This window comes from Camelus dromedarius, chromosome 17 (genome assembly GCF_036321535.1).
Source record: "Camelus dromedarius isolate mCamDro1 chromosome 17, mCamDro1.pat, whole genome shotgun sequence".
Classification (NCBI taxonomy): Eukaryota; Metazoa; Chordata; class Mammalia; order Artiodactyla; family Camelidae; genus Camelus; species Camelus dromedarius.
In genome coordinates, this window is record NC_087452.1 from 47,612,890 (window position 1) to 47,636,218 (window position 23,329).

The 23,329-nt window shown below is 41.4% G+C and overlaps 1 protein-coding gene and 1 non-coding gene across 2 annotated transcripts in view; one reads left to right on the plus strand and one right to left on the minus strand.

Moving 5' to 3' along the window:
- The window catches only part of LOC105087204 (procyclic form-specific polypeptide B-alpha-like), a 123,592-nt gene that overhangs the window by 54,793 nt on the left and 45,470 nt on the right, over positions 1-23,329 (minus strand). The gene's annotated exons all lie outside the window — the stretch shown is intronic.
- TRNAG-ACC (transfer RNA glycine (anticodon ACC)) lies at positions 1,590-1,662 on the plus strand. The gene has a single exon. It is a non-coding gene; the product is annotated as a tRNA-Gly (tRNA).

Consider the following 23,329-nt stretch of genomic DNA (forward strand, 5'->3'; position numbering starts at 1 on the left):
TTTTAAAGGGAAATTAATAAAGATGTCCTGGGATTTGGGGAAGAAAACCGGAGGTAAAGGAAACTGCAGGAAAGGGAAAGGGGCTTTATAGGAAGAGGGGAGGGAAGGTGAATTGGAGGTTTCTCCTGCATTCTGGCCGCGTCTGGGCCAAGGAAGAAATCGGAGAGGTGTCCAAGAGGGGCTGACAGATGTGGGCCCCAGGAAGGCAGAGATCAATAATTCTGAGTCATAAAACCAGAAAGGCATGGAACATTTGGATGGCAAAGCAGACTCAGAAAAATAAAAATAAAAATAAAAACCTTGGCTTATGCACCATATCTGCAAAAATTAAACAAACAAACATGCAAGCGACTTGCTGCAACTCCTGGGAAGGGAGATCCTGGAATTACCTTGCTACCCACGAAAACCGTGTAAACTCTCACTAATAACGCCCTTTATGGATGGCTTTACGTATTTTAGCGAACATAAAATTATAGAGGCTTCCATAGACTCATTCGGGGCTTCCACTGCCTGGCCTTATTTCCAGTATGATGTCCTGGGATGTGAATTCCCCTACTGTGAGGGGTTTTAATACCTATTCTCTGTGGTTAGGTGGAAGCTACTGTCTTGAGACACATTTTATTCAGGGACATACATGCATTCGATCACTGCTTATGGAATGTCCGTCTACCAACTTATGGAACTTGACAAGGAGGGTGAACTACGGAAGGAGGATGCTGGTCCCAGCTCCATCATTCACCAACCTCGGGATCTTGCCAAATCCCCTTTGTCACAGTGAGACAGAGCTCGCTCATCTCAGAAATAACGTACAAATGAATATCAATCAGGCCCTGTCCATCCTGCAAGGACTTCTGATTCCAATGACGTTTTGGAAGTGAGGATGACTTTAAGATGCAATACAAACACAAGAAATGATTATGACATGTAGAGAGTGTAGGAGTCTGTTACAGGAAGAGCACAGGGAATGTCTAGTACAGTGAGTGAGAAAATTCCTCCCCTGTAAGTTCATTTACATCTGGCCATTTTTCACCCTCATAATAAACGCTACAACAGGAAACATTATAAACAAATTTCTTCATGGTTACTATAGAAGTGTGCTCCATGCTCTAGACGCTAGCAGTACAAAACAGCTGTGTCTGGTATGATTAAAAAAAAATCACACACACACAAAAGAAGCACACTTAATATGGTCTGGCCCTGTTTTAAGGGCCATATACATATACATATATATATGTATGAATTTATTTAACCCCCATTACACCCAGAGGAGGGAGGTACTATTATTATACCCACTTTACAGACGAGAAATCTGAGGCTCAGAGAAGTTAAGCGACTTACCCAAGATCACAGACACAGGATGTGGAACGGCTGAGAGGTGCAGCCCAGGGTCTGGCTCCTGAGCCAACACAGGGACACAGTGGGGGACAAGGAGTAACAATACTAACCTTGAAAAGTCATAACCCTGCGAAGGGGGTAGGAAGGAAAGGTCAGGAAAAGAAGTTATTTTTTAAATGTTATTGCGCTTAATGTCTTTATCTGCTCTCTTCCAAATGTATAAAATTATGCGATTAAAATCAAACCCTTAGAGGGGAGGGTATAGCTCAGTGGTAGAGCGCATGCCTACCATGCACGAGGTCCTGGGTTTAATCCCCAGTCCCTCCATTAAAAATAAATAAATATACCTAATTACTCCCCCCAAATAAAAAAATAAAAATAAAAATAAATAAAAAAGAAAAGTTTGAAAAAAATAAAAAATTTAAAAAATCAAATTAAACCCCTAGCCCACAACAAGTGGTCCAATAACTAGAATCTATCTCTCATCCAGGAACAGATTTGACCTTGGTGGTTCTGCTGCCTGATCGCAAACTGACCCACCCCAGTTCTGATCTTTAATTACCAACAGTTCGATATGAACCTAGGTACAGGGACAGTTCAGTCATGCCTACAGTCTGCTACCAGCACCGCTGCGGCAATGACTCTAGAAAACAGAAATGACCTCATAGCCTGGATCACCTCCTGCCTTTGAGAAAAAGAGCATGGGTGCACAGACAAGCCACACCTTTGGGCTGGAGGTTGGGGTGATATTGAGCCCTGCTCTCCCACACAGGTCACAGCATGGCACGTGCCATCCAGGGTGAACAGGACAGGTCGGCGTCCTTTGGGCTTAAGTGACCACCAGAAAGAATGGTCATTTTGAACTGCTTGGCTTCTGCCAGGAGACTTCATTCTTTGCAGTGCCAGGCCCTGTGTCAGACCCCAGGACACAGGATGAGGATGCCTCAGCCTCCGCCCTGAGGAGTTCAGAAAAGATTTATGTGCAAGGCAGGCACATAAGTCACCAGCTGTGATGAGTGCGATGGAAGAGAGGGCAATGGGGACATAGGAAGGAGAGAAGGGAGGGGGTGCACATTCAGGAATTATTTTTGAGTAAGACTCGGGGTCCAACCAGGCGAGGGAGAACAGAAAGAGGGATGACCCCACAATCTCTCGCTCCCAGACTAGCTCAGAACAACATAAAGGGACTAGCTCTAAAAAGCTGTGCCTTACCGTATGATCCAGCAATCCCACTCCTGGGCGTATATCCAGAGGGAACTCAAATGCGAAAAGATACATGCACCCCAATGTTAATAGCAGCACTATTTACAATAGCCAAGACATGGAAGCAACCTAAATGTCCATCAACAGATGATTGGATAAAGAAGTTGTGGTATATTTATACAACGGAATACTACTCAGCCATAAAAAAGAACAAAACAAAGCTGGCATAAAGCTTTCTCTAAATAAACTTTGGAAGTTTCACAGTAGAAGACCATCTGTATCTGATGATATCCTTAACCTAGGAAAGAAGGAACGGCTGGTGGCTAAAAGTATATGAACCTTCAATTAGGCAATAAAAAGAAATGAAAAGCATCCAAATTGGAAAGATGGAAATCTGTCTCTATTTGTAAATAACATAATTTTATAAATAGAAAACCCTAAAGACTCCACCAAAAAAACTATTAGAAATAAATGAATACAATAAAGTTATGGGGTCCAAAATCAACATGTGATCTGTTGCAATTCTATAGGGTAACAATGGGCTAACAGAAAGAGAAGTTAAGAAAACAACCCCATTTATAATTACACACACACACACACACACAAAATACCTAGGAATAAATTTAACCAAGGAAGTGAAAGACCCATATTTGGAAAACTACAAGACAGTAATGAAAGAAACTGAAGATGACACAAACAGATCGAAAGATATGCCGTACTCGTGGATAGGAAGAATTAACATTGTTAAAATGACCATACTACTCAAGCAATCTACAGAGTCAATGCAATCCCTGTCAAAATACCAGGGACATTTTTTAAAAGAACTAGAGCATATATTTCTAAAATTTGTATGGACCCACAAAAGACTTCAAATAGCCAAGGCAATCCTGAAAAAGAAGAACCAAGCTAGAGGTTTTATTTCAAAATACATTACGTTTCAAAATACATTACAAAACCACAGTAATCAAAACAGCATGGTACTGGCAGAAAGACAGATACATAGGTCAATGGACAGAATTGAGAGTCCCCAAATAAAGTCACACATATATGGATGATTAATTTACAACAGAAGAGCAAAGAACATATGATGGAGAGGGGTAGTGTCTTCAATAAACAGTGTTCAGAGAACTGGACAGCCACATGCAGAAGAATGAATCTAGATTGCTGTCTCACACCATACACACAAATCAACTCAAAATGGACTAAGGACTTGAATGTAGGACCTGACAACATAAAAATCCTCAAAGAAAAATTAGGCAGCACACTCTTTGACACAGGGCTTAGCAAAATCTTTCTGGATCTGTCTCCTCAGGCACAAGAAACAAAAGTAGAAATAAACAAATGGGACCATAGCAAACTAAAATGCTTCTGCACAGCAAAGGAAATCATCAGCAAAACAGAGACAACTTACCAGTGGGACAGGGAGAAGATATTTGAAATCATAATCTGATAAAAGGTTAATATCCAAAATATATAAAGAAGTCATACGACTCAACAACAAAAAATCCAATTAGAAAATGAGCAGAGGAACTAAAGAGACATTTTTTTTTTTCCCAGAGAAGACACACAGACGGCCAACAGGCACATGACAAGATGCTCAACATCACTAATCATCAGGGAAACGCCAATCAAAACCACAGTGAGATACCACCTCACCTGTTGGGATGACTTACCAAAAAGGCAAGAAATAACAAATTCGTGGAGAAAAGGGAAGCTTTGTGCACTGTTGGTGGGAATGTAAATTGGGGCAGCCGTTACGGAAAACAGTATGGAGAGTCCTCAAAAAATTAAAAATAGAAATACCACATGATCCAGCAATCCCACTTTGGGATATTTATCTGAAGAATATTAAAACACTAGTTCAAAAAGATACATGTATTCCTATGTGTGTGCGTGCATATATATGGAATCTGAAAAACAAACAAACAAAAGCAAAGTAAATGAACAAACCAAGACAAACAAACACAAGTAGATACAGAGAACAGAGCACTGATTACCAGAGGGGAAGGGGTTGGGTTGCGGGAAGGGTTGAAATAGGTTAAGAGGGTCCACTGTATGGTAATAGATGGAAACTGAGTTTTGGATGGTGAGCACACAGAAGTAGAAATATAATGTTGGTTACATGAAGTGTACATAATGTTATAAAACAATGCTGACCTCAATAAAAGACATAATAAAAATAAAAAATAAAGAAGTATATAAGCTGTAAGGCCAGACTGCCTTGGAGGTAAATTGAGACTGCATGACCTTGGTCAAGTCATTTATCTTGTCTAAGACTCAGATTTATTCAAATCTAAAATAAAAATAAAAAAGCAAACATGTCATAGAGCTGATACGTGGATCATAACGTGTGCTGTGTGAACGAGGACTCACACGCACTGGTGGTGGAATATAAACCGACAGCATCATTTTTGAAAACTGAATGTCAGTATCTGTTAGTGTTGAACGTCTGTGTGTCCTGGGCTGCAGCAACTTGACTCTCAGGAATCCACCCAAGAGTAATGTGTATGCATTGGCTCTGAATTATATATGTGAGCGTCTCATAGTGTTCCTATTGGTAATAATAAAAAAACTGAAGGTAATACAAATTTCCAGTCACAGAAAAATGGGTCCATGGATTTGTGGTGTCCAGACAGTGAAAAACTTACACGGGGATAAGCACAAGTAATCAACAATTATACACAAAGCAATGGATGGATCTTACGAATATTGAGGAAGGAGGCTAGACGCCAAACAGCACATACGGCATGACTCCATTTATGTAATCTACAGAAACAGGCTAAAGTAATGAATGTTGCTAAAAGCCAGAATAATGAGTATCCGTGGGCAGAGGGTTAGTAACCGGAAACAGCACAAAGGAAGCTCTGAAGATGCTGGTGATATTTGTACCCGATTTTGGTGCTGCTAACCTGAATATATTGACTTTATAAAAATGCACAAGGCTCTACATTATCACTGGAGCATTTTTCTCTACGTATACAATATGTCACTAAAATTTTACTAAAAATCTATTTTTAAGGTGATATGCTGCCTGAAAAACTCTCTCACTACCCAATTGCAAAGCTTACTATGAAGCTACGGTAATCAAGACAGTGTGGTATTAGCTAAAATACAGACACAAGGGTCAGTGGAACAGAATAGAGAGCCCAGAAGTAGACCCACACAGACATAGTCAGCTGATCTTTGGCAAAGGAGCAAAGACTATTCCATGTTGAAAGCATGGTCTTTTCAACAAATGACTCTAAAACAAATGCATGTCCATATGAGAAAAAAAAATGTCTAGACACAGACTTTTACCTTACACTTTTCCAAAAGTAAATTCAAAACGGATCACAGATCTAACTGTAAAATGCAAAATTATAAAACTTCTAGAAGAAAATACAAAAGCATGATCCATAAAAGAAAAAAATTTGCTAAGTTGGACTTCATTGAAACTAAATATTTTTCTACAAAGAGATTTTTTCTGCAAAGACAAGCTAGAGACCAAGAGATTATGTCTATAAAACATATATATTGGGTAAAGGTCTTGTATCCAAAATATATGAAGAACTCTTAAAATTCAACAATGAAAAAAAAAAACCTAATTTAAAAAGTGGGCAAAAGATCTGAATAGACACCTCACCAAAGAAGAGATACAGTTGGCAAATGAGCGTATGACAAGATGTTCTAGGTCATAAGTCACTAGGGAATTGCAAATTAAAACAACATTAAGATACCATTGGGTACCTATTCAAAGTAACTAAAATCCAGGAAACTGTTAACTATTAATAGTTGGTGAGGATACTGACTAAAAGGAACTCTCATTCATTGCCGGTGGGAACGCAAAATGGTACAGCCGCTTTGAAGGACAGTTTGTCAGTTTCTTACGAAGTTAAACACAACCTTATCATATGACTCACCAGTTGTGCTCCCGGTATTTACCTATCTGATTTGAAAAATCATGCCCACATGTGCAAAAACCTGCACAGAAATGTTTATAGCAGCTTTGTTCAGAATTGATAACAATTCGAAGCAACCAAGGTGTCCTTCAACTGGTGAATGAATAAACAAACTGCAGTGTAATCCACACAACGGCATATTATAAACCAATTAAAAGCTACCAAGTCATGAAATGTCGCAGACGAATCTTAAAGGCATACGGCTAACTGAGAAATGAAAAGCCAGTCTGAAAAGGCTACGTGGCATGATTCAAATTATAAGATATTCCTGAAAAATCAAAGGACAGCAGTAAAGAGGTCAGTGGTCACTCGGGGGGGTTGGAAAGGGTGTGCTGAGTGGATGAAACATGGAGGAATTTTTATGGTGGTAAATCTACTCTGTACAATAATGTAGTAGTAGATTCATGTCACATATATGTCTCTGCTCTGTTAGCTTAGAGTGTTTAAAAGAAACCCCCTAGAACGTGGGTTTTGATAGAACAAATTTGTTGCAGTTATTAAACAAAATAAAACCAAAAAAAAAAAAAAAAAAAGAAGAAAGTGGACCAAAGAGGGAGGGGACTGCTCAGGGGTAGAGTGCGTGCTTAGCATGCACGAGGTCCTGGGTTCCATCCCCAGTCCTGCCGTTAAATAATTAATAAATAAATAAACAAACAAACCTAATTAACACTCACCCCAAAAATAAGTAACCAGGAGTCCATACTGATGTAACTAAATGATGGAATAGTAAATGGGAGATAAGAGCGAAATCTCCTTTGTAAAAGAATTCCAAATAACTTACATAGATATTCTGCCCTCCAGGAATGTACAGTCTAAGTCCCCACTCATTTAGTATGTGGTGACTTCCTGCCAAAGAGCACAGTATGGAAAAAGGGGGAGAAAGGGTAACTTTAGAGTGGAGCATCCCGACAAACGCCACCTCGGCCAGGTGATGCACGTCAACACCAACAATGATGTCAGGCTGGTAGCGTGCACCTTCGCTTCAATGTGATGAGACTGGTATCTACCGCTGTGGCCTTCCTGCCAGCAACCCATAGTGCCGATCTAATCACAAGGAGAACATCACACAAATCCCAGCTGATGGACACTCTGCAAAATATCTGAGCAGCGCACTTCACCGTTATCCAAAACAAGGAGGGGCTGAAAAACCACCAGTGCTCAAAGGAGCCTAAGCAAAAATGGCTAATACGTGTAACATGGTGTCCTGGAACAGAAAAAGGTAAAAGCCAAGGAAATATGAAAAAAGTATGGACTTTCATTAATTTCTTTAAAGGGATATTCTGCTTCTAAAGCTCTCAGCCCACAACTTGGTTTGTTACAAGTGTTCAATATAATTAGGTATTAGAACATCGTGTGGATGAAGGGGAAGAATTAAGTAAGGGAGCAGCTGCGGGTGGTCTAGGGGTTATGAATTCTGCTACACTCAGAGGGAGACATTTACCAGGCTAATGGACAGTTATTAAAGCCATGGCTAAGTATACGATCGCTTCTGAGTACAGAACCTGGGAGACATGTTATATACAAGGTAGACAGAGAAGGAATAATTTGGAAAAGAGATTTTTTGGGAAGTGGGAAGAGAAGCAAAATATGGTTCAAAAACAAAGGAAACAGAGACTCCCATGAAGGGCGGTGGCAAGAGGTTTACTGCTTCGTAAGGTTGGGACAGACAGACACTACATACACACAGTCCCTCAGATTCGCCCGTGACCTCAGCTAGGACCATCTTAGAAGAGTTGAGCTGGTAGTGGAGCTTGAAGGAGGAAAGACAGTGAAACATGAGCCCCTGGGACAATGAAGGGAAGGGGAGAAACGTGACACCATGTCAGGATGCTGTAGTTAAAGGCAATGTCTTTATTACGATATTTAAGATGAGGATTTTGTTAGCGATGTGAAGGAACAGTGGAAAGGAAGCAATAGAAGATACAGGAAAGATGGGGTAATTGACAGAATAAGGTCTGTGAGGGGGCATGAGAGGAAAGGATCCAGTTCCCAACTGAAGCAGTTAGACTTGGAGAGGAGGGTGGCCCATCTTCCTCTAAGACAGACAAGAAAGAAGCAAACATGAGTACTAACATGGCTTACTGATGATGATGATGGTGACGATGGTGATGGTGGTGATAATGATGGGAATGATGGTGACTGATGGTGACGATGGTGATGGTGGTGACGGTGACAGTGATAGTGGTGATGATGATGGTGATGATGGTGACGATGATGGTGGTGAGGTGATGAAGATGATGATGGTGGTGATAATGATGGTGATAATGGTGATGATGATGATGATGATGATGACTGATGGTGATGATAATGATGGGAATGATGGTGATGGTGGTGATGATGGTATGATGATGGTGATGAAGATGATGATGGTGATAATGATTGTGATGGTGATGAAGATGATGGTGGTGATGATAATGATGATGATGATAGTGATGGTGATGATGGTGATGATAATGATGATTATGGTGATGGTGACGATGACTGATGGTGATGATAATCATGGGAATGATGGCGATGATGGTGATGATGATAGTGATAGTGGTGATAATGATGGTAATGGTGATGATGGTGATGAAGATGATGGTGGTGATGATAATGATGGTGGTGGTGGTGATAATGATGGGAATGATGGTGATTGATGGTGATGATGGTGAAGATAATGATGGTGATGATGGTGATGATGATGGTGATTGATGGTGATGATTATGATGGTGATTGATGGTGATGAAGATGATGATGGTGATAATGATTGTGATGGTGATGAAGACGATGGTGGCGATGATAATGATGGTGATGATGACGATGGTGATTGATATTGATGAAGATGGTGATGGCAATGATGATGGTGATGGTGAGGACAGGTGCAGCTACAGTCACTGAGCTATCCCTATGTGCTCTGTAGTGAACGTCTCACTCATAGAATGACCCCAGGAGGCATGTGCTAGTGTTACTTTCACTCTACACATGAAGAACCCTGCTGGCAAGCAGTACATATACCTTCTCTCCCAGCACACAAACCCGGGTGTTGGAAATAAAGGGCATCTGGTCTACCTCTGAAGTGCTGCGGCGGCTGCGTGCTTCATGTGCCACCTCTGAGATCCGGTCTCCCATCCGTGGAATAAACGACTAAAACTAAATGAATCCTTTCAGAGTGTTTCTCCCTCTAGTAGCCTTTGATCACTTTTAAAGACCCAGAAAGGCTTGGGGAGAGCAGATGTACTACCTAGATGTAAAATCTTTCAGTTTTTAAAGTGAAAAATGGGGCTCATTCAATCCAAGGGCCAAAGCCTTTTTCTGTGAAGGGCCCAATAGTAAACATTTTAGGTCTTTCAGGCCAAATGGTGCTGCCGCAACTACTCAGCTCTCCAACACAGCAGCAAAAGCAGCCATGGACAGTGTATAAATGAATGAAGCTGGCTGTGCTCCAACAAAACTTCTATTTACAAAAACAGGCTGCAAGCTGGATCTGGCCCATGAGCTGCAGTTGGCAACTCCAGCAACTCTGGAGCTGTGGCCATTAACACCACCTCCCTCCTGTAACTCGGAGTATGACTTCAGATAAGTGGGCCAAACTCGCCTGAGATCAGTAAGCTAGGGACCACAGAAAACCAAAGCGCTTCCCTTAGAAGTGACCTCAGGAGGGGAAGCTACTAAAAGTGTTAGTAAAACAATGAAAACAGATTTAGGGAGACCACACGGGATGGCGGGCCCGCTCTTATTCCTTTCCAGTGACTATTAAATAAGATAAAACTGGATTAAACTTCACCAAGAGTTATTGCAGTTATGAAAGAAACACAATGAATGATTGCCTATGAAATACCATGAATGAAATACCATGCTGTCGAGGGGAGGATCTGGCTCCCCTGGCTGTCGTGAAGAATTGAATAGACAATGATGTGTTAACAATCATCTGAAGTAAGTCCAAACAGGAACTCATGGGGGTGGACTCGGAAACCCCTCTCCTTGGCCTGTGAAACTCACAAGGCCCTTCATCGCGGGGCACCGCCATGGACACTGGGTCACATCCAAAGTATCTGTTCAGCCCCTTCTGACACCCCATTGACACGGGGACAGGCTGGTTCCATCCCTGCCTCCAGGGGTGAGCTGTGATCTGGTCTAAGCCACTCAAGCAGGCCGATCGGAATGAGTCCCAGGCTGATCCAGGAAGGAAGAAAAGGTGCACAGGCGCCTTTGTCTGGATGGGGCCAGGAGTGCGCAGGGGCCTGGGCCTGATAAGTCGTGTGCGACTGTGAGGGATCCAGGCCGAAGGGCACAGAAGTACCAGGGTGGGCAGGCAGGTCAGGAGAGTCACCAGCAGTGAAGTCAGCATCCCAACAACACGGCGGCTTGGCTTCTGGATCAAGTATCACCTGAAGCCTGCTCTACCTTGTGTAACTGACACATTCCCTCTGTTGTCTGAGCCGCTCTGAGTTGGTTTCAGTGTTACTTTCAGAGATTACATCCTAACCGATACATATTCTCTACCTGATTTGTATCTGTAACATGCCTTAGGCAAGGAGGTGAAATGAATGTTTAAAATGGTCCTAACACTTTGATCTACTTCCAAAGTACTTTCTGAAACTTTAAACTGTTTTTAAAGCACAGCAGCCAAATAATCACCTTACTGGCACTGTGGTTCCAACCTGTCAGCCACGCATTTCTTCCACGACTTCCGAAAGCAAAAGACAGATAAGCCTGAAGTCTCCGGCCCTGTAGTCCAATCAGATACAAATGGTCATCATGCAAAGTCCTGCCCTCATGACAGACTTGCCTCTTGCAAATCCGTTCTGTCTTCAAGTCTCTAAGCTCCCACCTGAGAGGAAGCTACAGAAAGGAGGCCATGCGCAAATGGTTTCCAAGCCCCCAGCGAACCCCACCCAAGGGTGAGAAACAAGACATTAGGACTCCTTATGTCCTAGGGCACCAGAAAAGAGTTGTCTGATTTAGAACGAGGAGAAAAGGCTAGAAAATGCAGGGTTCTGTTCTGTTCTGTTACCTTCATTCCCCGCATCTATTTTTAGTTTCCTCTAGGCACTGAAGGACCACAAGAAATGCTGAGCATTCCACATATTGGATACTTTACATGAACCTAAAAACAAGGGCAGGACAGCCTACTGGCCGTCATAACAATTCTCCCTTGATGGCCAGCAGCAAAACCAAGATGATGTATTAACCAGCCACTCGGATTCATTCATCTTCTCGAGATATGCTGGCTTCTTAGCCTGGAAAGATGCACAATGATGAATATCCATCTTTTAAATGTCACTGAAGCAAGGCTACTACTTCAAACACAGCATCGTCTTTTTTTTTTCCCCCCTTCACTAAATAAAACTTTTCCAAATGGCATGCCCTCCTGAAAACTCAAATATAGACAGAACAGGCCCACCACAAAAATAATGCATTTTTCTAGGTGCCTAAGTAAGCCCAGTGGAAAGCAAACAGGAAAGCCAATGGAAAGCGGGCACAGGGACCTCAAAGGTGAACCTGGCTTCGAATTTAAGTTCTGTTTCTGATGAGATTTCTTGGGATCTATGCCTGCGAGAGAACATGAAACGTGGGGAAAAGGAGGGCGAACAGTCTCGATGCATGACAAGGGGCCTTGGGGACGGTCCCGTGGGTCTCTTAGACTTTTGCATCCACCTGTTCTCGTCCATCCACCCTCCCTCCTCCCATCACTCCAGCCTTTCCTTCATCTCTTCCAAAGGTAGACTCATCTACAGTAGGCGTTCCCCTCTGATGCCGGTGGGGCCTGAAATCCCATTAGCGTTTTCCAGTATTGCTTTTTCCTTCCTATGGGAACACAGGGGAGCAATGTTACAACAATTATTCTAAGCGAGGAAGGCCAAAGACTATGGTGTCTTTTCTTAGCTAGATCTGCATGCCTGCTTTGAGAAAGAAGAAACAATATTTGCAAAACCCTCCTGGAAATTTTTTGTATTGGAATTTTACCTGCTGTATATCTTTATTTCTCCCTAAATGGTTTAGAGGAGAGTTTTCTCCTTCATACCCACCACCCCCACTCCACCCTCCAAAAAATCATACAAAGACATCACTCAGAGTCACAACTGGATTATCTAGAGGTTAAAATGATTTCCAAGAGCCCACACCTCTGACACCAAAGAAATAAAAAATCATAAAAGGTCCAGGACACCCATTCTCCCTTGCTGAACGGAAGGCTGGCCAGCTGCCTAGCATCCTGGCTATGAGACCACCTCTGTCCCCTCCTGTCCCCTGTCACTAACGGAGCACATCAACTTCAGGTCCCTGGACCCCTGGGATTATTGAAAAGACTCACCTTTGGAAGAAAGCGGAAAGAATTTGGAGGATCATAAAATACTGCGTGAGTGTTGTCCTGACCAGTGAATAAGGGACCACGTAGCACTGATCATCACACTGAAATCTCCATTCACTGTGCAATTAACAGAATTTAAGAATGGTCTGGTCCACAAAGTGGAGGGACCCTAAATTGACTTATAATTCCTCAGCCTAACACCCCTCTGATTAACCAGGTCTCTAACCCCAGCCCTGTTTACGATCATTTCTAAACTCCACCCCAGTCCAAGCCAGAGAACAAATCCTGTTCATCTAGTAAAATCTGTGTGTGCTTGTTTTTTTGGCAACTGTTTGTAAGGGTCAAAAGAACTATGAGTAGTAATCCTTTCCCACTGGAGAACAAAAAGAATCTGCAATAAAACAACTACCAGCTTTAGAATCTCCCTGCAACCAACAGTTAATGAAGATGATGCAAATTGTGCTGATGATCATGATAAATTCTATTAGCTTTACCTGGTGGCTTGAAGGACCATCATCACTGAAGCACCTCCAAGCAAACTGTGCCAGTGGCATTACTGACCATTTGAGACCAGTAGCTTCCTTCTCTTGCAGTGAGATAGTTAATTTCCCAAAGATCTGCAAAGAACCATGAGGATCAAAACCATACTTTGCGGAGAGAATGGTGATTTGCAGGCAGGCTCTGGAGTGGAGCCCGGTTGAATATTACACAAGGGTGGGAATACCTTCATTCTGAGGGCTCCCCTGCTGGGCAGCAGAGAAGATTGGGAAAGGATTTTCCACTACTAAGAAAACCAAAGGGAGACCTGATCATTGCAGACAAGGAATCACCTTTATCGACAACCTGTGACCCAGTCAAGACTGACCAGCTTCCTGGACAATCAGATTTGACTTAAACTTCCAATGATCAAGATGGGAGATGAGGAAAGAAAAACCCTTCTTAGTCTCTGCCACTCACTCACTGCCACCCAAACTGGCTTTACCATCTCTGTTCAAATAGCTGGAAGTATAACCTTCAGTCGTGAAATCCAGTGACTTTTGCCCTCAATTGTTTTTTAGGTTTATAAAACAATGAACTCAAAGAGACTTCACACATGCAAAGACATGAATTTAGTCAATGTTACAATCTGTATTTGCATTCTTTGATTCTTTGTCCTTGTTCCTTTTAATCCGTGGACACACAGCTTTGCTCAACATTTTACACAGACTTTTCTGTATAAATATTCCACCAACACATCTGCCGTTTTAAATAGCTTTCCATTCTTAAGGATACCAGAGAAATGCACGTGGTAGCTGCCCCCCCACACACACATACACACCCGTATTTACACACATAATAGACCCTTTCTTCCACTTACAAAGAAGGAAGCAATGTTAAACAGGAAGTTGAAGATACTGAAAATGATGACTTTTGTTTTTCCAAGTCGGCCTCTCTTTATCCCCCCAAAGAAACCAAGCATCCGAGTTGGTTCCTCTACTGGCTCTCACGGAAGACAAAATGGGGCAAGAGTGGCATTTTCCAGTCACAATTCTGTGATAGACCTTCCAAGAGGATATTCTAAAAAACATTAACACCCAGATCCCGCTCCTGGAGATTCTCATGTGACTTGGTTGAGCAGAAAGGTCATTAAATATCCCTTCCCTGTCACTATGAGTGATATACTCTTGGGCAAGTTACTGAAATTCTCTGCCTCAGTCTTCTTTTTTTATTGAAGTACAATTACAATGTGTCCATTTCTGATGCACAGCACAATGTCCTAGTCATGTATATACATATGTATAGTCATTTTCGTAATTCTTTTTCATTAAAGATTATTATGAGATATTGAACATAGTTCCCTGTTCTATACAGAAGAAATTTTTTAAATCTATTTTTATATATAGTGGCAAATATTTGTAAATCTCTAACTCCCAAATGTATCCCTTCCCACCCCCTTTCCCCGGTAACCATAAGATTGTTTACTATGTCTGCGAATCTGTTTCTGTTTTATAGATGAGTTCATAGGGTCCTTTTTTTTTTCTTTTTAAATTCCACATATGAGTGATATCATATGGCAATTTTCTTTCTCTTTCTGGCTTACTTCACTGAGAATGACGATCTCTAGGTCCATCTACGTTGCTGCAAATGGCATTATTTTATTCTTTTTATGGCTGAGTAGTATTCCATTGTATAAATATACTACATCTTCTTTATCCAGTCATCTGTCAGTGGGCATTTAGGTTGTTTCCATGTCTTGGCTATTGTAAATAGTGCAGCTATGAACACTGGGGTGCAGGTGTCTTTTTGTATTAGAGTTCCCTCTGGATATATGGCCAGGAGTGGGACTGCTGGATCATATGATAAGTCTATGTTTAGTTTTTTGCCTCAGTCTTCTAATCTGTACAGTGGGAATGGTATTATTCAATCAGAGATAATAAATGCAAAATCCCCAGCAAACGGTACTTCTCCAAAAGGGCAGCTTATTAATATTAATGCTCACGATTCTTGAGGTTTCCTGATAATAAAATGAAACCAAAGGAAAGGAGGAGGCCATGCAGCCTTCAAGGATTCAAACACACTTTCAATGTCACACTGTTTAGTAACTCTGTCCATGAAAAACTATAGGATCTGAAACACTATTGTGATATCTGAAAAAGGTAACACAATCCAGGGCTGAACAATAATATATTCTGACTCTTTTATTATCCCACATTCCTTTTTATTAAATGTCTTTATCTAATTTAACACTAATATATTAACTGCCTGGGTTTTCACAGGACCAATATTTTTTAACCACAGCCGAGTAGAGTAGAAAGCTGTTTATTACTTGTGCGTAAATGAAGCCTAAAATTAGCGGTCTACTATATAAAGGTGGTATTTTCTGTTTTTCTTTTCTAAGTCACAGATGAATTTACACTGGATACAGATCTGAATAGATATTAGCTGGAGACACTGCCAAGATGCCACTAAGTTGTCACGATCTGACAGTCCTCAGGACCATCTCCTTTGTGCGGTGTCTGGATGCCAAATGCCACCAAGGCAAAATGTGTGCCTGCAAAAATCAAATACAAATGGGAAAGAAGACAACTTGTAAATAGAACGGAAAATCTCTTCAGTTCGGTATGCTAACCTGAATTATGGAGTTGTTGTTTTTTTCTCTAAAGCAATCTCGTATTTCTATAAACACACTCCTCTCGTAGAAGAATACAAAGGAAAAGATGCAAAGAGAGGTGCGTTGGACACACCATGAGTTCCGACTTCTACAGGACAGCACGTTCTTCCTCCTTTTCACAGAAAAAGTTCCTGCCCTGTTACTGAAAATGAAGGTGAAGTCTCCATGAGCAGAGAGCGTCTAGCTGGAGCAGGTGCACTCAGACTCCAGGAAAACAGAGCAAGGAGACAATCTGTTGTCATTTTCCATCCTCACGTTCCTGATACAGGGAAGAAGAAAACGGGGATTGGAAAAAGGGCCCCGTGGCACCACCCCCAAATATTTTAAACTACTATTCAGAACACTCATCACATCAAAAATATGCTCTGCTGAACAGCCCAGTGGATATCAATCAAAAGCACAATTTTTTCCTCCCAAATGAAAAGGGGAAAAAAAGAAACCCACTCTGGCACCTTTGTTCCTCCTGATTATTTTCTCTGGGAAAATATCATTTTTAATTGATGTTTGTTCTGATCAGGGACTAGTGTCCTGGAAGTCTTCACTACTTAAAGTGCTCTTTTTGGGGGAGGGGGTAATTAAGTTTGCTTATTTATTTATTTATTTATTTATTCATTCATTCATTTATGTGGAGGAACCAGGGATTGAACCCAGGACCCCGTGCATGCTAAGCATGCGCTACACCCCTCCCGGCGAAAGTGATCTTAATACACAGTCAATATCCATGTAAATTTCCCCCCTGACTGTACGCAGCACAAAGGACCTCAGAACGTCTCCCTAGAAGCTTTTCCTTTGTCCGCAGTATTCCCACGTGAGATTCCTGGAGGCTGATTTTCAACAGAACACAAGAGAGTCTCCTCTGGGAAATGGACGTCCCACCAAGGTGGGCTCCATCAAAGGGAGGCTCACGGATGTGCGGGCGATCTGTCCGATTTCACTGCCTGCCTTGCAGAGGGGCAGAGGCAGCCCGCTCACGGTCACTGGGAACGCTGTGCCGGCGCCAAGCGTCCCTCTCCCCTTCCCCCCTGTGCTCTCATCACCATCCTGTCCTGCAGTTTCATCCTGTGTGTTTCGTCGTGCTTAATTCAGAGGTCCTGGGCCTCCTCCCTCAGAATTTCTACTCAATTCGACAGATTCATGTGCACTGCAGCTTTCTCGCACATCTCCAGATTTCACAAGGTTAATTCTCTTTTTTGAAGTTCAGTTATTTTATTTTGGGGTTTTTGGGGGGGGGGAGTGATTACGTTTTTTTATTATTTACTTTTAAAGCAGGTACCGGGGCTTGAACCCAGTATGCAAGCATGCACTCTACCACTTGAGCTCCACCCTCCGCCCAGAATTGATATCATTTTTAAATTTAGTTCACAAAACGGAAACACTGATCATTTCCTAAAAGATACAGGAAGAAAGACCAGCCAGAAAAACCGATTTTCAGTGTGTCTGTATACGAAAGTAATTAAATAAAAAACCGTGGGACAGAGACAAAAGGATTCTGGTATGAAAAATTGCTTTCTCAGAAGCGTCAGCAAGCCCTACCATGGAATGAGGAACTTAAAGGGACTTAACCTTTCTGCTTGACCCACGGCAGAATTAAATTATATCTTCCCCAACCTGATCTCTGCCCTGAAATCCATTCTGTTTAGGATGAAGGGCCAAGTACCAGGTGAGAATGATTCAGTGCTGCTCTTCAAATACAGTTCCATAATCACTCTCTGGATAAATACCATAAATACCAGCTGGATGTCAAAGATGAAAAGAAAAAGACACCCCAAAATGCGGCCACACTCTCAAGAATATTATGAAGCGAGAGCAGGGCCATTTCAAATTCTATCCTCTTCAAGAACAAACAGCATTTTCATTCATCGCGTACGAAGCGAACAGCCCATCGCCGGCGACGCCGTCTGCAGCATCTCACCTTTCACACGGAGCAGCAGAACTTGGCTTCTTTTGCAAAAACCGCGGTGCTTCCATTAAATTCTTTTCCTTCCCTGCCTGCCCGTGCATAATAGTCACTTGACTCCAGAGGAAGTAAAATTCGACAACCCGTGGCATTACTGCAAATCCTTCAAACACAGGCAGGACCAAAACAGCACAGAGGACACGCACAGCACCTGTTTGGTCCAGGATACGAGCCTACTGGCAACACAGAGCAGAGAAAGAATGGGTCTTTATTGATGATGACCTGTGCAATGATGAACCGGGAGAGGTTTGGCAAAGGAAGATGCTAAGTAGAAACCCCAAAACAAAGTTTGAGCGAGGCAAGAAGGCTGTGCATTACAAGAATTTTCTCCCCAGTTCTCTCTTTGAAAGCACTGCTGAGGCATGCCACACATTAAAGTTGTTCTTCCTGGATAAATGAAGGTTTGAATGAAACACTCTTACAAAGATTAATTGACTCATATAAAGTTAACTGAGTACCAGTTTTGTCCTCTGCTTTTTGCTGCATCGTTACGACGTGATGGAGGAAGGGTTATTCTGTTTAAGAAAACTGCAGTAATTAGGGTCATCAGACACCTAGGGGTCAAAATCTCCATTATAGGGCAAAATGGCAACATGTTAAGCAGTCATCAGGCAGGACATTATGTGACTTGTGGCTGTGTGATCAGAAGTGGTATGAATTCAAAGGAACAGGATGCCACCAAGAACTTGGCCAACTGAGATGGTCTTGAAGTGAAGTTAAAAGTTCTGGCACCTTTGGAGGACAAGAAAGAACCAGAGTGGGAGGAGCGACCACGGGAGCAGAGCCTGAAGGCAGAAAAGCTCAAATCCTCTTTAGAAGCAGAGATGAGTGCAGATGCTTGGGGACACTTCCTGAGGCCAGCTCACAACTGCTCAGGCCCACAGGGCTCGGTTCAGGACTTTTTATACATTCCAGGCTACAAATCTATGCGACTGTCTGTCTAATTCCCTTCTCATGGCAATGTTCAAGTTCATCCAGCTCTTTGCCTGTCATTTTTTTTTCTTTTTTTCCTTATAATTGACCATTGTGACCACTTTTTTAAGGATATATTGGCTGTATTGTACAACACAGGGAATATATGTCAATATTTTACAATAACTATAAATGGAGCATAACCTTTAAAAATTTGTGAATCACTACATGGTACATCCATAACTTATATAATATTGTACATTAACTATGCTTCAGTAAGAAAAAAAGTGAAATATTAAAATAAAATGTAAGGAGGGACTGAGGATGAAGAAGAAGTCTCTCTCTTTTTTTTCTTGAAGTATAGTCAGTTTACAATGTTAAGTCAATTTCTGGTGTCCAGCACAATGCTTCAGTCATACAGGAATATACACATATATTCGTTTTTGTATTCTTTTTTACCATAGGTTACTGTAAGGTATTGAATATAGTTCCCTGTGCTGTACAGTATACACCTGTTATCTATTTTATGTATACTAGTTAGTATCTGCAAATCTTGAACTCCCAATTTATCCTTTCCCCCTGGTAACCATAATTTGTTTTCTATGTCTATGAGTCTATTTCTGTTTTGTAAACAAGTTCATTTGTCTTTTTTTTTTTTTTTTTTAGATTTCACATATAAGTGATATCATGTAGTATTTTTCTTTCTCTTTCTGGCTTACTTCACTTAGAATGACAATCTCCAGGTCCATCCATGTTGCTGCAAATGGCATCATTTTATTCTTTTTTATGGCTGAGTAGTATTCCATTGTATAAATACACCACAGCTTCTTTATCCAGTCATCTGTCGATGGACATTTAGGTTGTTTCCATCTCTTGGCTATTGTAAATAGTGCAAGAAGCAGTCTTTCTGATTGGTTCTGGTCACGAGTGAGGAAAACTTTCAAGCCGGGGCCATTACTACTAGATTTGTAGTGCTGGGTGGGTCTCACACTGGGGCGGCTCCTCAGGGGTGAAGAGCTAGCCAGGAGCTGGAGCCTCAGGTACAGGATGACATTTTCTCATCTCCTCTCCTGCAGCTTCGTCCTTCTCCTCTCACATTATTCCAGGGGATATTACCGAAGACGGGGGACAGTCCTAAAGAGGAGGGAGGGGCAGGGGCTGGGATGACACCTCCAAAGTATATACCCCATGATACAAGAGCCTGAAATTGAAAAAGAGCTGAAAGAAGGAAAAGTGATGTGCATTGTGACCATTTTTAAGTGTACACTTCACCACTACTGAGTACATTCATATTGCTGTGCAATGATCTCCATCTCCAGATCCCTTTTCATTTTGCAAAACTGGAACTCTGTGTCGATTCAACAGGAACTCCTCTCTCCCAGCCCCTGCAACCACCCTCCTACTTTCCTCCCTTCTTTAGAAAAGAAAAAAAAAAAAACTCCTCTTTCCTCTGTGCCCCAGCCTCTGGGAGCCACCATTCTACTCTCTGTCACTGTGAAGTTGACTTTCTTCTTTCTTTTCTTTTTTTCTCTAAGATTCCACATGTAAGATCATGCAGCATTTGTCTTTCTGTGTTTCTGGTTTATGTCACTTAGCATAATGTCCTTCTGGTTCCTCCATGTTGTCACTAATGCACAGTTTCCTCCTTTTGTAAGGCTGAATAATATTCCAGCGTCTATGTGCATCACATCGTCTTTATACATTCATCCCTTGACTGACACTTAGACTTTTTCCACACCTTGGCTATTGTGAATAATGCTTCAATAAACATGCGAGTGCAGACAGGTCTCTGAGGTAGTGATTTTATTTCCTCTGGATATACACCCGGAAGTGGAGATGCTGATCACATGGTAGTTCTATTTTTAAATTTTTGATGAACCTCCCTACTGTTTCCCATAATGGCTGGACCAATTTACATTCCCACCAACAGTGCACAAGGAATTCCGTTTTTCTATCCTTGCCAACACTTGTTATTTCTTGTCTTTTTGATGACGGTCCCCCTAACAGGTGTGAGGTGATATTGCATTGCTGTTTTGATTCGCGTTTCCCTGATGATTAGTGATGTTGAGCACCCTTTCCTGTGCCTGTTGGCCATTTGCATGCCCTCCTTGGAAAAAGTCTATTCAGATCTTTGCCTACTTTTTGTGGGGGTTTTTTCCTATTAAATTGTAAGAGTTCCTTTTATATTTCAGATATTAGCATCTTACCAGATACATACCTTGCAAATATCTTTTCCCATTTCACAGCTTGCCTTTTCATCTTGATTGATTCATTTGCCAAACAGAAACTTTTCAGTTTGATGTAGTCCCACTTTTCTATTTTTGCTTCTGCTGGATTTGGCTGTCAAATCCAAAAAATCATTGCCAAGACCAATGTCAGGAAGCTTTTCCCCTGTTTTCTTCTAGGAGTTTTACAGTTTCAGATCCTAGCTTAAGTCTTTAACGCATTTTGAGCTGGTTTTTGTGTGTGGTGGGAGATAAATGTCCAATTTTAGTCTTTTGCACGTGAATATTCAGTTTTCCAACACTACTTTTGAAGAAACTATTCCTTTTCTCATCGTGAGTTCACACCTTTGCTGAAAATTAGGCTGTACTTGCATGGGTTTATATCTGGGCCCTTGATTCTGTTCCATTGATGTGTCTGTTTTTATGACAGTACCACACTGTTTTGATTACTACAGCTTTCTCATATAGTTTAAAATCAGGAAGTGTCATGCTTCCAGCTTTGTTCTTCTTGATCAAGGTTACTTTAGCTCTTTGGGGTCTTCTGTGGTTCTGTATGAATTTTAAGAGTGTTCTCCTATTTCTGTGAAAAATTCAGTTGCAATTTTGATAGAGGTTGAATTGAATCTGAAAATTCCTTTGGGGAGTATGAACATTTTAACAATATTAATTCTTCCAAACTAGGAACATGGGATATCTTTCCATTTGTTTGTGACTTCCTCATTTTTTTTTCCATCAACATTTTATATTCAATGTACAGATCTTTCACTGCCTTGGTTAAATGTATTCCTAAATATTTTCTTCTTTTTGACATTATTGTAGATTTGATTGTTTTGTTAATTTTCTTAAGAAAATGTGTACTGTTTATAAATTATATTTATAATATAACAAATGTTATATATAGTAGTTTGTATCTGCAAATCCCAAACTCCCAATTTATCCCACCCTCACTTTCCCCTTTGGTAACCATAAGTTTGTTTTCTACGTCTGCATGTCTCTTTCTGTTTTGTAAATAAGTTCATTTGTGACATTTTTAAGATTCCATACATAAGTGCTATTGTGTGATGTTTATCTTTCTCTAACTTACTTCACTTAGTATGATAATCTCCAGGTCCATCCATGTTGCTGCAAATGGCATTATTTCAATTCCTTTTTATGGCTGAGTGGTATTCCACTGTGCATCTATATACACCACATCTTCTTTATCCAATCACCTTAGGTTGCCTCCTCGTCTTAGCTATAGACATATAACATATGTGCTATTATATAACATATATAATATAGGCTATAACATAGTGCTGTTATAAACAATGGGGTGCATGTATCTTTTCAAATTGCAATTTTCTCCAGATATACACCCAGGAGTGGGATTGCTAGATCATATGGTAAGTCTACTTTTAGATTTTTAAAGAATCTCCATATTGTTTTCTATAGGTTTTTCCAATGGTTGCACCAATTTATATTCCCACCAGCAGTGAAGGGTTCCCTTTTCTCCACACCCTCTCCAGCATTTATCATTTGTGGACTTTTTAATGATGGCCATTCTGACTGGTGTGAGGTGATACCTCATTGTAGTTTTGATTTGCATTTCTCCAATAATTAGTGATACTGAGCATTTTTTTCATGTGCCTGCTGGCCATCTGGATGTCTTCTTTGAAGAAATGTCTATTTAGGTCTTCTGTCCATTGTTTGCTTGGGTTGTTTGTTTTCGATAACAAACTGTATGAGCTCTAAACCCTGCGTTCTTAACCTTGACCCTGTACTCTTTTTTTTTTCCACATTTTTCTCTCTCAGAAAACTTCAACACGCTAACAGTAAAAGTACTAATCAAACAAAAATTGTTTACGGAGTCCTCCCTGAGAGCAAAGCCCTGGACCAGGTGCTGTGATGCAGGAGGAGAGGCAATATTGAGGTTCCACCATTGATAAACCTGTAACGTTGGCTCATCCACAAAGTTAAAGGGAAGGAAGAGCACGGGTCCACCTTAGCCAGGCCTTCCCTAACCTCCACGCAGAGGGAGCAGAGCCCCCTCCTCTGAGCACGCATGTCCGGTTGTCGGACAGCTGAGTGCCAGGCGGGGCAGCACGGGGACCTCAGAGCCAGACTGCCTGGTTCTGATCTTGGCTCCATCACCTGCGACATGAGGATCTCTGGGCATGTGACTGCACAGAGGCGCCCCATCTCTTAGGCTGAACCTTTTTCAACTGCTGACCTACCACTGTTGTGACCTACATCAGTCACAACAGCAATCTCATAGGGTTCAATCTCATATAAAATAAGAATGCCAACACTCATGGGATTACTGGAAGGTTCAAATGA